Below are 6,773 nucleotides of genomic sequence, written 5' to 3' on the forward strand. Positions count from 1 at the left end.
GTCAGTGCTGCGTAAATCTGCGCATCATCTGCGGAAATGAAAAAAACAGAGTCGGCACTTTTCAGCTCCATAAAACTATTCTAGTGAAAAATCTGAATCGGTCCATGACTTCAATCGACGTGCAGTTTTGAGAACTGTTAGTTTCTGTTCTTATTGCTCTTCTTTTGGTGATCCAAAGCTTCCTTTCTGGTTTTTGTTCAAATAAATAAATAATAAATAAACTATTTATTTATTTATAAACTATTTATTTATTGTCATTATTGTATGGGTATACTGTGTATGCACATACAACAAAATTCACTTAACACCCAAAGACCAGGTCCAACACACATAACAATCCCCAAACACCCCCCCACCCACCACAATTCCCCACCCCTAAACCACCCAAACATCCACACAACAGACCAAGTAATGCTGTCCAACAGCTCACGGATGGTGGCCCTTTAGTTCATTGTTGAGTGCAATTATAGCTCTAGGATAAAAACTATTCAGAAGACGTGTGGTCCGAGTTTTAAATTGTTCTGTATCTTCTGCCAGAAGTCCAAAAAGATTGTGAGCAGGATGGGAAGAGTCTCTGAGAATGTTATGTAACTTCCTCAAACAGCGAGATTCGAAGATGTCGTCCAGGGCTGGTAGCTGGAGCCCCATGATATTCTGGGCAGTTTTAATGATTCTCTGTAGAGCTTTTTTGTCCACTACAGAGCTACTCCCAAACCATGCAAGAATGCCGTATGTCAGGACACTCTCAATGGTGCTGCGATAGTAGGACAGAAGTAGATGCTGAGATAGATTTATCTTCCTGAGCATTCTCAGGAAGTACAGCCTCTTCTGTGCCTTCTTCACAAACATGTTAGCATTCATAGTCCATGAGACATCCTTTGAGATATAAATGCCCAGAAATTTAAAACTACCCACCTTCTCTCCACCTCCTCACCATTTATGTACAATGATAGATGTACATCTCTCTTCCTCCTGAAGTCAATTATAAGTTCTTTAGTTTTTGGGGTGTTAAGTGTGAGATTATTTCCATTACACCACAATGTCAGCTCTTTAAATTGATCTAGTTGTGAAGGTGCTGAACGAGGAACTGGGAGATTGTGAATTCCAGTCCTTACTTGGACACACACAGATAGTCCTCAACTTACAACTACAGTTAGTGCCAGAATTTTTATTGCTAAGCATGGCAGCTGTTAAGTGAGTGGTGCGGCGGCCTAGAGGTGGAGCTCTCGCCTCACAATCAGGAGGCTGTGAGTTCGATCCTAGGTAGAGGCAGATATTTCTCTCTCTGGGCACGTTGAGATTATATTTGCTGAATATAGCTCCGCATGGGTGACAGGAAGGGCATCCGGCCAGTAAACACTCAGCTGCATTCAGTTGCCTAGACTCCACCCTGCAAGGGATTATGGGGTCATTAAAAGATGATGATGAAGGTAGCTGTTAAGTAAATCACACTTGATTTTATAACCTTTTTTTACCATGGTTGATAAGCTCATTAAGTTCGTTTAGTGACCGTTCGAAGTTACAAGGGCACTGAAAAAAATGACTTATGACCGCTTTTCACACTTAATGATGCTTGAGGCATCCCCATTGACACATGACTTACATTCGGATGTTTGAGAACTGACTCACATTTATGACCGTTGCAGTGTCCTGGAGTCACGCAATCGCCTTTTATGACCTTGTGACAGGGACTCCAGATTCATTTAACAACCCTCTTACTAATTTAAGAGGGTTGTAGTACAGTGGGCTAAAGCACTGTTATTAACATCTGCTGCTTGCAATTACTGCAAGTTCAAATCTCACCAGGCTCAAGGTTGACTCAGCCTTCCATCCTTTCAAAGGTAGGTAAAATGAGGACCCAGATTGTGGGGGCAATAAACTGACTTTGTATAAATATACAAAAGGATGAAGGCTATTGCTTAGCGCATTGTAAGCCACCCTGAGTCTCCGGAGAAGGGCGGCATATAAATTAAAGCAAATAATAATAATAATAATAATAATAATAATAATAATAATAATAATAATAATATAATATGGTTCATTGACATTGCAATACCTGGTGATGCACGAATTGAAGATAAGCAGCAAGAAAAAATCACAAAGTACCGGGACTTACAAATTGAAGTTGAGCGACTGTGGAAAAAGAAATCGTGTGTTGTCCCGATTGTAATTGGAGCCCTCGGAGCAATACCCAAAGGGCTACCCCGCTATTTAGAAATTCTAAATTTGCCGGACTTGAACATTTTGACTCTACAAAAAACCACCTTACTCGGAACAGCTTACATCCTCCGACGATACCTTAACAGTTCCTAGGTCCTTGGTTAGGACTGGAGCTGCTGAGCTATTAACCAGCCTCAAAGGCTGTGAATCTCACTAAAGATTAACCAATAAATAATAATAATAATAATAATAATAATAATAATAATAATAATAATAATAATAATAATAATAATAATTAACAAGTGCAGGGATTCCCTTAACAAACGTGGCAGGAAAAGTCATAAAATGGGACAGAACTCACTTAACAAATTTCTCACTTAGCAACATGAATTTTGCGCTCAATCCATAGCCGTAAATTGAGGATTACCTGTATGAGTGAGGGCCAGGTTCATAGATTGCACTAGAGCAGTGGTTCTCTACCTGTGGGTCGGGACCCCTTTGGGGGTCGAATGACCCTTTCACAGGGGTGGCCTAAGACCATCGGAAAACACATTTTTTCAATGGTTTTAGGAATAATTTTATGGTTGGGGGTCACCACAACATGAGGAACTGTATTAAAGGGTCGCGGCATTAGGAAGGTTGAGAACCACTGCACTAGAGCAAAGATCTCCAAACTTGGCCATTTTTAAGACATTTTAAAAAATACACATATAGACTGGGTGAAACCAGGCTTAATAGCAGTAACTGTGAGAGGGATCTAGGAGCCTTAGTGGACAACCAGCTAAATATGAGCCAGCAGTGTGCAGCGGCAGCCCAAAAAGCCAATGCAATCCTAAACTGCATTAAGAGTGGGATGCAATCAAGATCAAGGGAGGTACTAATACCACTCTATAAAGCCTTAGTAAGGCCCCACCTAGAGTACTGCATCCAGTTTTGGTCACCACACTATAAAAAAAGATGTTGAGACTCTAGAAAGAGTGCAGTGAAAAGCAACAAAGATGATTAGGGGATTGGACACTAAAACATACGATGAACGGTTGCAGGAACTGGGCATGGCTAGTCTAGTGAAGAGAAGGACCAGGGGATAGCAGCCTTCCAATATTTGAGGGGCTGCCACAGAGAGGAAGGGGTCCACCTATTTTCCAAAGCACCCGAAAGCCAGACAAGGAACAATGGATGGAAACTGATCAAAAATGAGGAGAGATTTTCTGACAGTGAGAGCAATCAACCCATGGAACAGAAATTGCCTTCAGAAGTTGTGGGAGCTTCATCATTGAAGGCTTTCAAGAAGAGATTGGACAGCCATTTGTCAGAAATGGTGTAGAGTCCCCTGCTTGGATGGGGGCGTTGGAAGGTCCGTTCCAACTCTGTTAATCTAATCTAATCTTTCTGATTTGTGGATCTCAACTCCCAGAATTCCCTAGCTATGCCATGCTGGCTGAACAATTCTGGGGGTTGACTCTCAAAAATTATCAAGGCTGAAAGCCCCTGCACTAAACCATAATTTAGATTAATTGAACAGATCACCAATGGACACTTCACTCATTGAGCTAAAACCGTATTGCAGTTTGCTTAACCTGGCTTACCATACAAACCCAATCGCTTGCGATTTAGTGCTACGCCCGTAAAGTCACGTCTTCTTCTCCGTCTCGTCCTTCGCTTTGGAGAAACGTTTTCCATTCCTAACAAACAACAAGACGGCAGATGCTTTATTTGGGATACCATCTATCTCTGGGTAAAAAGCATACAAAAGACCGTTTCAGCAATCTGTTCAGAAAGCTAGCTGCGAACCGAACGAACCGAGGCCAAAAAAAAAAATGCACCCATAAAAAACTCATTTTCCAAAGTTGGCGCATATGCTGCGGGCTGGTTTTGTGGACTGTGAAATGGGAAGGCATCCTTCTTCCTCATAAACAGCTTTAACGGAGGGAATAATAGAATTGTTCAAAAAAAAAAAAAAAAAAAGGCAATTTGCGTCACTCGAGAATGACTTCCAAGACCAGAGGAAATGGTCCGTTTGCTAAGGAAAACTTTTGCAAAAAATAAAATAAAAAAAAGGGCGCAGATTAGGAGAAAGATTATATCTGAAATTGGGAAGATTTAACAGATTTAACAGATTAACAGACTTGGAAGGGACCTTGTACGTCCGTGATGGCGAACCTGTGGCACGCGTAGCCTTATCAGTGGGCACGCCAGCTCAGCTCTGGCACGCATGCGCACGCCGGCCAGCTGATTTTCGGGCCTTCTGGGCCCACTGGAAGTAGGGAAACAGGCTGTTTCCTGCCTCCGGAGGGCCTGGGCGGGTGGGGAAGGCCCGTTTTTCTTTCTTACCTGGCTCTAGATCCTCTCTATGCATCTGGGGAGGGCAAAAACAGCCTTTCCCACTCCCTCGAAAGCCCTCCGGAGGTCTGAAAGGGCCCATTTCCCAACTCCCGGTGGGACAGGAAGTGACGTTTTTTTTGCTGTCCCCAGCCACCAGAGACTCCTAGAGAGGCTCTACGTGGGTTTCGGTGTCAAATTCCGTAAGGTCTAAAGATGTTGACAATTCAAAGCAATTTAGCAACAGCGCTGGAGGAAAACCATGTAATCCACGGGGCCTTCCTGTTCACGGTCTGCATACAAATCCAGAACAGAAAAAAGAAAGAAACCGATTTCCCGTTCGGACTTAAGAGGAGTAAAAACCTGCTGGAAGCAATTCACAGCATTTTGACTAAAGCATTTTTTAAATAAAAAGAATAACAGGGTTGCCAGAGACCTTGGAGGTCTTCTAGTCCAACCCCTTGAGGAGACCCACTACCATTCCAGATAAGTGGCTGTCCGGTCTTTTCTTAAAAACATCCAGCGATGGAGCATTCACAACTTCTGGTGGCGAGCTGTTCCACTGGTTAGTTTTTCTCCCTGTCAGGAAATTTCTCCTTAGGTTCTAGGTTGCTTCTCTCCTTGATTAGTTTCCATCCATCGCTTCTTGTCTTGCCGTCTGGTGCTTTGGAGAATAGCTTGACCCCGAACATGTGTAAATGTATTAGGTTAAAGAATGAATTATTAAAAAGTAAAAAAGCATAAATATGTGTAAAAATAGAGAAAGTAGAATTTGAGGGCGAATGAAGATGTTGTTCATATAAACATAGAAATATTAAGATATGATTAAAAAACATGGAAAAAGATAAGGGGGAGGGGGAGGGGGAGGAGGAGGAGGAGGAGGAGGAGGAGGAGAAGAAGAAGAAGAAGAAGAAGAAGAAGAAGAAGAAGAAGAAGAAGAAGAAGAAGAAGAAGAAGAAGAAGAAGAAGAAGAAGAAGAAGAAAAGGAAGAAGAAAAGGAAGAAGAAGGAGGAGGAGGAGGAGGAGGAGGAGGAGGAGAAGAAGAAGAAGAAGAAGAAGAAGAAGAAGAAGAAGAAGAAGAAGAAGAAGAAGAAGAAGAAGAAGAAGAAGAAGAAGAAGAAGAAGAAGAAGAAGAAGAAGAAGAAAGGAAGAAGAAGGAGAAGGAGGAGGAGGAGGAGGAGGAGGAAGAGGAGGAGGAGGAGGAGAAGGAGAAGGAGAAGAAGAAGAAGAAGAAGAAGAAGAAGAAGAAGAAGAAGAAGAAGAAGAAGAAGAAATAATAATGAAAAGGAGTAGTAGGGTGACATGATGGCAGCATTCCAATATTTAAGGGGCTCCACAAAGAAGAGGAGGGGTCAACCTATTTTCTAAAGAACCCAGAAGGCCAGACAAGAAGCAACGGATGGAAACTAACCAAGGAGAGAAGCAACCTAGAAATAAGGAGAAACTTCCTAACAGTGGGAACAATTCACCTGTGGAACGGCTTACCTTCAGGAAGTTGTGGGTGCCCCATCACTGGAGGCTTTTAAGAAGAGACCGGACAACTACTTGTCTTGGAATGATAATACGGGGTTGAACTAGACGACCTCCAAAGTCCCTTCCAACTCTTGTTATCCTGTGTTATCTGCGCATCCAGTTTTTGTCACCACACTATAAAAAAGACATTGAGACTCTAGAAAAAGTGCAGAGAAGAGCAACCAGGGGTGATGAGGGGACTGGAGGCTAAAACATACGATGAACAGTTGCAGGAACTGGGCATGGCTAGTCTAGTGAAGAGAAGGACCAGGGAAGACATGAGAGCAGTCTTCCAATATTTGAGGGGCTGCCACAGAGAGGAGGAGGGGGTCAGGCTATTTTCCAAAGCACCCAAAGGCCAGACAAGGAACAATGGGTGGAAACTGACCAAGAAGAGATTCAACCTGGAAATAAAGAGAAATTTCCTGACAGTGAGAGCAATCAACCCATGGAACAGAAGTTGCCTTTGGAAGTTGTGGGAGCTCCATCACTTGAGACTTTTTTTTTTTTTGCTTTAATTTATATGCCGCCCTTCTCCGGAGACTCAGGGCAGCTTACAATGTGCTAAGCAATAGCCTTCATACTTTTGTATATTTATACAAAGGCAGCTTATTGCCCCCACAATCTGGGTCCTCAATTTACCTACCTTTGAAAGGCTGGAAGGCTGAGTCAACCTTGAGCCTGGTCAGATTTGAACTTGCAGTAATTGCAAGCAGCAGGTGTTAATAACAGTGCTTTAGTCCACTGTACTACAGGCTCCTTTCAAGAAGAGACTGGAGTGC

The sequence above is a fragment of the Pituophis catenifer genome, unplaced genomic scaffold, assembly GCF_029215685.1.
Source record: "Pituophis catenifer annectens isolate HBS135680 unplaced genomic scaffold, rPitCat1.0.hap2 SCAF_16, whole genome shotgun sequence".
Taxonomy (NCBI): domain Eukaryota; kingdom Metazoa; phylum Chordata; class Lepidosauria; order Squamata; family Colubridae; genus Pituophis; species Pituophis catenifer.